Here is an 11,558-nt window from a genome sequence, read left to right on the forward strand (position 1 = left end):
AGAAAGAGATGTCAAACTATTAAAAAAAGGTTGAAACATGGGATTTTTATCGCTTCAATTGAATTGAAAGTAGATGTTATTAACGATTCTAGATAACTACATAAACTTCAGAGCTCCATTCTCTATATTCAAAGTGGTACACGGACAAAAAAGTTGGAAACAAATTACTGAACTACACTGTTCAAAATTTTTGTCTCAATTTTGCGTGTCAAATTTTGGAAATTTTTATCGTGGTCAATTTCCACTGAAATTTCAGGAAATTTTGTCATTAAAAAATCAGATATTCCATTGATTTTGTATTTAAATGATCTGGAAATGAAAAAAAAAGAATTTTTCAGAATCAAAATGACATGAATTTTCAATTGCTCCCTGAATTTTCCGAATTTTCACAGAATAATTGAACTAAAAAATCAAGTACTTCATCGATTTCCAGTTCCTTCGAACCGAAAATCACTGGAATATTAGATTTTTCCCAGTGGACTTCGAGCACGATAAAAATTTCCGGAATTTATCCCGGAAAATTCAGACGAAAATGTCCAAGAGTCTCCGCAGTAGTATTACCTCACTCCAGTCCTCCACACGCCGCGTCACATATGCCCAAGTAGAAGTAGTAGTACGTTCAGCCGCAGTAGTGGGGACCGACCGGTCTGCGCGCGCGGCGAGTGGGGGGCGCCGGAGACGAGCGTTCATTGGCGGACGTTTCACCCTCTCGCTTCGTCACTGGTGGACCGCTGCTGGTGTGCACACTCGCGCGGGAATTGCGTCCGCGTGGGAGGGCGAGGAGAAAAAGAGAGTGAAAAATACAGCAAGTATGCGTGTATGTTGCGAAAGAGTAGCCGACGATATCCAGAGGGGCAAGAGGGTGTAACGCTTCACCGCAAGTACCCGGCAATCCGACGGTATCCAGTGCCCGGCTCGTCCCATAGTGATACCATGAGCCAAACGCGGCCCATTGTTATGCCCTCCGAAAGTATTCATCGTGTACATTGTTGGCGGCACGCACGCGGTATTGACATCGCCTCGTGGACCGCCTCAACCTAGTCACGTTGTAAACTGCAATTCCAGTGTCTTGGCATTTTTTTTATCCCGAAAATAAGAAGGAGAATATGAGAGGTACAAAAGAAGTGAGAATTTTTTTTTTCGTTTACGGTCTCTGGGGGAACCAGTTTATTGGGTGTTTAGTGTACCATGGATTTTAAAACATTAAATCGAATTCGGCTTGTGAATATACACCGATGCTCAGGGACGGGTGTTTTGGTTGTGATGAATGTATTGGGTGCAATGTTTTTGCTCAGTTTAATGTAACGAACGGGAAATGACTGATGAGCTCGAGACTGAATAACTATTCTTCTAAGATTTACTGGTACTCACTGATGATTGGTCATTGAAAGGTATGTTACGTTTTTTTAAATAAAAAATTCACTTTCGTCCATTCATTAGCGAACAATTGAAGAAAAACTTCGCTTCATACAATTGTAATTTGCTCTTGTGTGAAATTATAATTTTGTTTCGGTGAACTTTTTCTTAGTCAAGTAAATTGATTCAACACGACAAAAGTTTTCTTCAGAGAAGCAGATACATTTTCTGCAGAACTAATTGTTTCTCCCAGTGTTAAATCGAGTAAGAAAAATACTTGAATCATGTCAATATCTACTTGAGCTTGACTTGAATCAAGCCAGAAGGTACTTGAATCAAGTATCTCCCACTTCAATCAAGTTAATTCCGGATTGACCCCAGTTTCCATAAAACAATCTTTATTACACGCAAAATTATTCAAACATCAAATACTTTGGATCGAACTCTTCCTACTTGAATCAAGTAGAAAAAAACTTTGACTCAGATCGCGCTCCACTTGAATCACGATATTTTCTCAACACTTAAAACCTCGTTTTCTTTGGATACTGTTATCTGCAATTGAGAAAATTCTCAATGCTTTCGCTAAGAGGAAAAAATGTTCCCCAACAACAAGGATGAAACCCTTTCGTTACGGTCACGTTTTCCCCGTTATTGTTGTTGAGAATATACCGTGTCATACAATCTAATAAAGTGGAATCGCTGAACTTGAACTCTCATAATTTTTTTGCAGCGTAAACGAGGCGTGAATGGAGATAGTATTCAATAAAAACAAACGACTCTAATGATGCCTGCAGAGTAGTCGCGTTTTTGATTGATATTTCAAATGATCACCAACACTTATTTGTTTTTTTTATAGTCACTTAACCCATCATCTTCGAACCGGCAAATGAGTCATTCACGGCTGCGAGTAAATAAATTAAATCCGAATGAAATTTATTGGGAATTCGGAAGTGTTAAACTAGTTATCACCGTCACGTGATGGTTTGTACCCGAAATAAACTAAATATGAACAGCCAGCGTTAGTGCACTTGCGCTGGATAATCACGGTATATAATAATTATTGGAGTGACGCGTGAATGTAATGGCGTTTACTTGTCAGGCTTCATAAAGTCCGCCTATTATTTCAAATCGTAAACACCTACAGTCAGTTTTTTTATACATCTTATTTGCTCGTTTCATTTTACTTTCGCGCGTGCTTTTCTCGCGCAGTCGTCGGCGGAGATATTACCTCGTCGGTTGCCAATCAAGTATGCAAATCGTGCACACTCGTTAATTCTTCGGTACACTCATTAGCCGGAATGATCCATCATCCGGATAACATTGGTATAGTAAACCGGTAATGAATTGAGTTTTTATTCCACTTTCTATTGGGCATAAAGATGTAATAGGATGACTTTGTGTTTAATTGTCAATATGTCTAATTGCATTATGAGGCGAATGAGGAGAACAACAGGTTATATTTCTGATAATCACGACAGAAATTTAATTTGTCAAATCGGTCGTATTAATTGGGGCTGTAGTAATATTGTTGGGGATGCATTGAGAGAAAAAATTAGTTCTGCAGAAAAATTATGTTCTCCTGAAGAGATTGTCGTGTTGAATCAATTTACTTGTGGACAAAAACAAAGTTTTCACCGAAACGATAATTTTTGCTGTAGTAATTGTTCTCGGGAGACATTTATATGCCTTTCGGGTAAATACATTCGTTCGACAGAGAATTATTTGAGCCTCCGATTTTGTCAAGTCAACGTGGAAAAAAAAATACTTGAATCAAGTATATTATATACTTGATTCAAGTATATTTTATACCCAATTCAAGTTTTTTTTTCATGAATGTTATTGAGTAGTGTATATCATTGTCCAATAAACACTTATAATTTCCATGGAACAAATGATAATTTCGAGGGCGCAATTTCCGATGATCACGACAAAAATTTAATTTCTGTGAAAAATATTAAATTTTCTTCTATCAAGTTCGTTAATTTCACTTGATCAGTTTTGTCCGCCCACTCGGATGATCAAGACGCTTCGGAATCACCCAAAAGTGCGAAAAAAATCGAAAGTGCGAACCCAGCCGAGCCAAAACCGTCGTTTGTATACACCTGCGGTTCAAACACCGTCAGTCAATGATCATTCACCGCTGCTAAGTCAATACTTGTTGATTTACAAGTCTCAAAGTGCCGAGTAAACTGTTGGCCGTACCTATCAACCAATCCCTAAAAGATAATTCTCTATTTGCCATTGAGTCTCCACAACAGCCGGTTGAAGAAAGATAAAGCCATCATCGGCAAATAATGGATCATAACCAGAATTTAATAGTTACTCTAATTGCTCTTTAATGACGATAGCCTAACGAGTAGCTGTTGATGCTGGGGATGCGTCTGTTTTCAAAATTCAATTTTGGTAAATCAGTGTCATTTGGATTATCGGAGTTTACGGAAATTGGATATAGGGTGTATCAGCCACAGTAAAATCCATGATGGCCGCAAATACTGATCCGCTCGGAGAAGCCTCGCCCCATATAGATCCTGCCAATGGCGTTTCAGTAACACTCACTCATCCCTTCCTGCATCACAACCGGTTTTCCCCTCGATGTATCCCGGTGATTTCTCCGCCCAAGTGCTTGTTCGCTACCGCTGAATGCCCGGGACAAGTCGGCCATCATGAAAATGTGCGCGCGCATTCGGCGCTCATACATATGTAGATGTACAGAATCACGGAGAATCCTTCGGGAGTTGCTCCTGATGAATGTTTCCGAGTATTTTCCGTTCATCTGCATAACTATTCTGTATTCTGGCGGAAAAGTTGGCCGATTCGTCAACTAGTTCAGCCACAATTGATTATTCATTGGGATCATGCGTTGGGGACGAGGCTATGAATCATCCCTGCTGACAATTCTGATTGGCCGGATGTGAAGTGCGTTCACTTCATCAAAGAAATATCGAACAATCAAAATACCTGTGCTGGTATTATAGATGTCATCATTACCGACGCACAGTACCACTCAAGTTACCGCAAATGACTTGACAGTTTTGACGATGGGTACAATAAACACAGGGATCTGCACTTACCAGACAGAAATTCCATCGCGTATAAAGACGTTTTATTGTTATAATTTACACCTTTTATCGTTCGTAAATCTGAAAGGTAACAAACGTTATTATGAGACTTAAACGATAAGATCTTACTTATGTACAGGCATTTGGTGGCACTGGCACTGGCTGGATAATGGACTCGATCGTTTTCACATACCGAGAAATCAAAGACTTAATAAAATTGTGGAATGCCGGCTGTGAATAACGAAATGAACTATAACTTCGAGATCGACAAATCAAATTTGCTTTAAAGTTAACTTATAAACAGCCGCAAGTGTCTCGTAAAATCGATTGAGTGCCCACTGAACATCGGTAAATAAATCTGAATTGTGTACTCTTTGGGAGATTATGGCTCTTGAAAACATGAGGAAACATAGAATTCTATATGACGATTTTATCTTCAGTGAGTGGAATGAAATTCGGGGGAGGTCCTTTGATGGTAAAGAAGGAATGCTGTGCCCTGAATGGGTGGTACCGACTGACTCCCGATGATAGACTTCGACCGTTAGCCACGAGTACTGGGCGGCGCTGATGACGGGTATTGAGTTGCGTGAATACATGAGATGCAAAACTGCGGCTTTTTTATTTGACTAGTGCTGATGCCCTTTTTCCCGTGAGATTCGATTTTCCGTTTTTCAATTATTTGTTTATAATAATTCTCAGCTGTTTAATTTTCATATTACAATAAATTATTTGCTCATGTTCTCATTCCTATGCGCACAGATTAGGATTTTAATCATAATTACAATTCAATTCCTTGTAGAACACACTTTAAGGTGTGAATTTTTGGAATTCAATGTTTGTTGATATTCTGGTAAAAGTGCGCGCCCACACTGTTATCAATTTTTAGTTAGTTCACACGGTAGTTGAATTAATCTGCTTCATGAAAATTCGCCGCAAGACGATTGCACTCATGAAAACCGCTAAACTTTCTCCATTCGTTCAAGAGATTCACTATCTCGGGGTTCCCATGATTTTTTTAGAAAGGATCAGCCGGATCGGGTTCGACACTCGTGAAAAAAGTGTTTCATGACCCTTGGAAGGGTAGCACTCGCCTTCGGCGAGCGCCACGGGTCAAAGAACACTTTTACGCACTCGTGTCGAAATACACTATTTAACTATTACCCAGTTTTCAATGAATATCTCGAAATCTAAGGGAAAACCCAGAATTTTTGTCATAACCTTTCTCATAACCGTCAATTCGCCCTCCAAAAAAGGTCATTACAAAAATTCCGTCATCTCCCTTAGATTCGGAAATATTCTTCGAAAACTCAGCCGAGGGCTAAATCAACTTGAACCATTTCATCTCTTGTCTGCACTGAAATGTGTTTTCCTCTAAGTCTGCATGCTCTTTCCATTGAAATGATGCGGAACACTGCATGCATGATGTGCATCTCACCAGGCGATATTTAAAATGTAAAATAATCCGAGGTGCTTCCAAGCCGAGGAGATCGGAGGAGAGCCACTGTTGGAGGTCAAAGCATGAGAGGGGATAATTACCGGTCTCTACCCGAGTGCAGCGCTGCTCCTGTTATCAGACATTGCCCTGAGATCCCACGTTCGTACACATATACCTCATATGGGCTGTATACCTGTATCGGCGAACCTTTCCCGGTGTAGATAGAGTATCCCCGTCTGAACTTGCATGGTTATGTAGTATGGCCAGTCATCGGGTACATATAGCGTGGGTTAAACTCCGGGGTAAGCCATTCTAAGTATGTGAGGATGTACATGGGTAACAACGCCATCAACAGGGGTGAACGGCACATGCTCGCCGATATAACCCTTGTACAGAGCCCCTCAAAATGTAAATGGTACACTCCACACATGCCGCCGATAAATATTAGATGCATGAAATGCTTTTTACGATCCTGGGAGCTTCGAAAATTAATTTTGATTTCAGCTCGATGGTCCTGGCAGGGATGGTTGCATAGACAATATCAAAATATATGTGGTTGGATCAAGACGAGTGGATTCTTTCTCTGAGAAAAAATTCTGGAATTAGGGATATTCAAGTAATTTGGCTGATTCTACTTCCGAATGGAAGCTTTGTAATCGTTCAAGTTTACGTTTTGGATTTTTTGTTTTATAACGACCAGGAATGGCCACCAATAGTAAATTTTATCAATCTGGGTTTAAATATTCTCATCAAAATAGAAAAAAAGTAGGATATTAATAAGTCAAATTTGCGATTGATGATGGATTAAATATTTGATCATATGGGACTGAATTTTTCTATTTCTAAGTTGTTAAAAGGAATCACCAATTGACCAAATAATCGGCAATATTCCTACCTAAATTATTAACTAATAAAATAGTTCAGAATTTGAACATTAAAATTGATGATTACTAAAATAATTAAAAATTTAAGAGTGATGTTAACTAAATGATAGCTTCAAAATTTACCGGTAATTATGATTTATGAATATGGCCATCCCTGATATCGACCCAGTACGATCCAAAAAGTCCGAAAATACAATTTTTAATAACTTTTTTCTTCAATTATTCGGTAACGAATGGATGGAATTAAATTTTTTTTTCAAATGTAGGTATTATTGAGCCCTATCAATCGCCATTAATTAAAATTTAATTCATCGATTTTTTTTTTCAATTTTCGATTTTTTTCGAGAATCGATTGTCCCACAATAACTAAAAAAAATGTTCTGCGGGGGGGGGGAGTATTGCGAAGGCAATAATGGCATGGGCCTCAGTAATGTCTGCAAGAATCACACAGTGTAAACCCCATACATGTAAATTCACTTCGAATGTGGCAGGCGTACAGTGAATTTGAGAAGGTCATCAGTTCTGCAACTTGAAGGCATAAAAACCGGAAAAAAGAAACAAAAGAGCAGTATCCTCTTCCCCAACCCGTGTTCCTTATCTTCCCCAGAATAAAAAATTCGATATGCATCAGAGTTTATTGTAGATTCTGCATCTTTCACATGAAATGAATCCTGAATTCTACATAGGGCTGGGAGAAAAATAAATATGAAAAAAGGGGAAGTCCCTGTTCCTTCTCCGCACTTTATCGCCGTTATTTTCTTTCTCTGCTGCGCGGTCCAAGGCGAGCCGAGCGGCCATCGATTTTCGTTGTGCGCCTGCGCGAACTGGTATCCCTCTCTCCCGTACTCGCCCTCGATGCCAATCTAGTCGCCCTCTCCGTGTCCCTTCCCCCCTTTCCTTCCTCGTCCCTTCTATATTCATACCAGTCCGCTTGCGGTATTATGCGGTATATGTGTGCCCGAAAAGGCATTTCCCTTGCATGTGACTCGGAGTGACAAATTTGAATTAGAAACATTGATGTGCACCCGAGATAACACTCACTCGCAGTCCTCCTCTCTCCGGAGAGAGAAGTTGGATAATAATTACCTAGAAAATTGGGGCAAATTTTACTGTACGAAAGATCATTGTGGAGCGAAATATAATTCAATGAAAAAATAGCTGTTTGCAGCACACGCTAGGGTATTTTTTGCACCCTTCTGAAGGTCATAGGGAGAAATGGAACTAGTTGTTGAAATTCAACAGCCATTTGGTAAAATTTAACGAATATTTAATTGAAATTCAGGAAAGATTTGACAATTTTATTCAATCAATTTTGACTATCAAACTAGATGGTGACGGCATATATTTGGAGACAATCCCGCACTAATTTACATCCTGAGGATCGATCAATGTCTCCGCTAGAAGATATTTCCGCAATAATCTACAATCCCTTCTGAGATTTAATCCATAAAATAAATCGACGGACGTTTATCGAAAATTTACCAAATTGTAGTCGAATGAAATTGCAAAATCTTTTTCTGAATTTAAATTACAAGTTGTTAAATTGCACCAACTAGTTGTTGACCTTCACCAAATAATTTCCGCCATGAAATTTCCGTGAAAAATATCTAACAATGTAGCTCAGAAATACCCTATTCTCTCCCTGCCTGGTCATTATTCCTCTACTTACCCTCCTCCGCTTATTTACTTCACTTTACGATTTTTCCCACTCCACACGGGGCTTTGATTAGACACCGTGCTGAGAATATCGATTTCGATTGATCCCCAACAGCGTCTAATCAAGGAATATGAAGCCGGCCAGAGCCATCCACCAGCGCAGCAGATAATCCTCTTTTTTTGGTTGGGGGTCGGAGGGGGTTTCAGATGGCTTCCATTATACCGCCATCTTTATTCAACACTCCCAGCGGGCTGTCGATGGGTTGTAACACCGACACGGCTACCTAGGGGAGAGGAGAGGACAGGATAGCAGGGGGGAAGGGGGTGGGAGGGTTGAAATGCGCGAGTGCGCGCGGAATGGCATGTGTGGGGGTTGGGAGCGGGTTGGCTTTTACGATGGTGCAGAAATCTCCTCATCAAGCTCCCACAGGATGTCGTGTGCTTCACGTTGATACGACGGAAAAGGGGATGCGAAAGGAAAGAGAGCGGGGGGAGGGGGAGGGTAGGGGGTTGGTGGAAGAGTGGAAATTGCCGGGTGGTTTCATACTGACGGACAAAGAGTTACCCCATGGGCTAGTCGGCACACAAATGAGCCGGTTTGATTCCAATTATTCAGTAAATTAAATACAGGGGACTTTATGCCCTCTCCCGCTCATTCCACTGGGCTCTCGGTAAACTTTGCGTTTTCGTATATTTCTCGTCCACGGATATGCCTTTAATCTCCATCCTCTTCCTCTGCTTTCTCTCTGTCGGGAGTTATTGCCATTGGGGAAAGGCGGATCTCCGTTATATGTTTTATCTACTCGGGGGAAAAGGGTTGAAAACTATGGCGTTGGGTGCTTCACTGGCCTCTGTGTTATGGTCTGTGTAGTTAATTCTGAAGGAGGGTGAATAGAAAATATTAGGGGCTAGGCGGTGGTTTGCGGGCGTTTTTCGATTGTACTTTAGTTCAATTCGTTGAAGATGTTGAATCATTCGAAAAAACTAATTATTTGTAAGACATGAATCATTTTTTCTCCTGATGAATGAAATTGTCCGTAAAGGAGATTCCACAATGAACGTAACACAAGCTTGACGCAACCTTTGCAGTTGTCAAAATAGTTGAAAAACCGTTGAATGATTGATTTAAATTATTGCACCCGTCGCGTTCATCCTGCGACGCGTTCATTGCGGAATGTTCTTTACGCGCCGTTGCCGCGAACTCGCTAAACGCGCGCGGGCCATGTAGAGTGCATTCGGCAACGCTGGAGTCCACATGACGCGGCGGCGAACTCCGCGGAGGCGATGAGAGTCGCAGGGCCATGTGTGGTGCCCAGACTCGGCTTCAATTTATCAATTATTCTTTAAATTTCAGTCATTCTTTTCCTGCACAAATGATAGACTTTGCAATATATTCATTTATTTGAAACTTTGGAAGCATGAGACAAAATTTATGAGTGAATCCATTAATATTTTGATTAAACCAACCAGAGTACTGTAATAAGATTCCAGGCGAATTCCCGGAATCGTGGAGGCGTCTAGCTACTTCGTAATTCGTATTTTCTTTGAGGGTAGTGAGAAAGGGGAAGAGAGGGAGGAACTATAGGGGTACGTCTTTTACGAGCGCATATCTCCCTTCTACCAAGACTCTTCTTTCCTTCGCTTGTATCCAAAGACGCTATTGACGAGCTGAGTCTTCCACTTCCACTTCAATCTCCCACGCTCGCGCTTGTGTTCTATAAAGTTCTCTCAACTCTCCGCCCATCGCTTATTTCTGGACTCTAATCTTTATATTTTCTTCTGTCCTGGGTTTTTCAATTTTTTATCGTCGCTGCAAATTTTCTTTGTGGGATCGAGAGACATCTTAGTCTATCCTCTCTCCCTTTTTTGTCAATAAATAATTCCCTAGTCAGTTACAACAAATTATTGCATTGCCGAATCTGAAGGGTTCTGAGAGGAAGCACTATAATTTCTCTCGAATGTAAATGGATTTGGAGAAACATCACAGTTCCCAAAGTTCGGCAGTAACACGTAACATTTTGAATAATTGTGTTCACGTGTTTCCCCACCACCTTCCTCTTCTCGTTTTCTTCCCTCGCTGCTGCCATCAGCATAAACACCCTTTGGGTAGTGGGTCCAGTTCTTCTCGCAAGGGCGTATCCATCATGGCGTAGAAATTTATCAGCTGTGACGCTTCCGGCTCCGCAGGGCAGCCACGTTCACCCCCTTTGGTACTACGGACAGGCTACAATGGCGAAGGATTTGGTCAATTGTCGAGAAATGAAAAAGGAGGACATAATGTCCACTCAATAGAATTTATATCGTCGAAAGATTTTTCTCTTTTTACATGACATTGAATCTGCTTTTTTGCCCTTCAACCGCGCTCAAAAGAATAAGATATCGTTTTAAGATTTTAAAGGTCTCAAAATAAGATTTTCAAGTTTTGATTTGAGACTGTTGAATAATTTCAGGATATTCAAGTATCTTTTACAGTTTGGTACAGACAACACTATAGATTCAACCATTTTCGTTAATCATGAAATCATTAAATTTGTCAATTAAACTGCGTCAGAAAAATTTGAACAAAATTGTCAGTAAAGACTTTAAAACTTTTCAATTTGAGTCTCGAGTAGAGACTTTTAATTTTAAATTCGAGACTTTCACAAGTCTCAAAATAAAACTTGTTTTTTTGGTCACATCATTCAGCTGCGAGCACTGATGGTAAACATTCGAGTTATCGGCGTCCTGTATTATTATGGGAAACCGATGTGTGGATTTTACGAGAATTTCAAATGGCGGAAAACAACACCAATGATGGACGCAGCAGGAAATTGTTCATGAAGGAGACCTTCCACTGCAGATAACGTATTATCAGAGCATGAGACACGTGAGAATGATGTCACCCTGTAAATCAGAAAATAATTGCCATGTAAATATGCTGTATCGTAGATATGCGTGAAAAACAATTTCAACAGCATCACATTCATATGTTGTATATGCGCACTCTCGCGCTGAAATGCGACTGTTGGACACACGTTCATACGTTTTTCATAGTTTTATATCATAAACGAAACTCCGATTTTTCAAATATTCCATCAACGTACGTAAGCCGTATATTACGAGGCAAGAATGTATGTATCGTAGTGGCTTGAGCGTGCCTAGAATGCCCTACAGACCGATAAGGTGGCT

The sequence above is a fragment of the Diachasma alloeum genome, unplaced genomic scaffold (assembly GCF_001412515.2).
Source record: "Diachasma alloeum isolate Michigan unplaced genomic scaffold, Dall2.0 Dall_scaffold_00291, whole genome shotgun sequence".
NCBI classification, from domain to species: Eukaryota; Metazoa; Arthropoda; class Insecta; order Hymenoptera; family Braconidae; genus Diachasma; species Diachasma alloeum.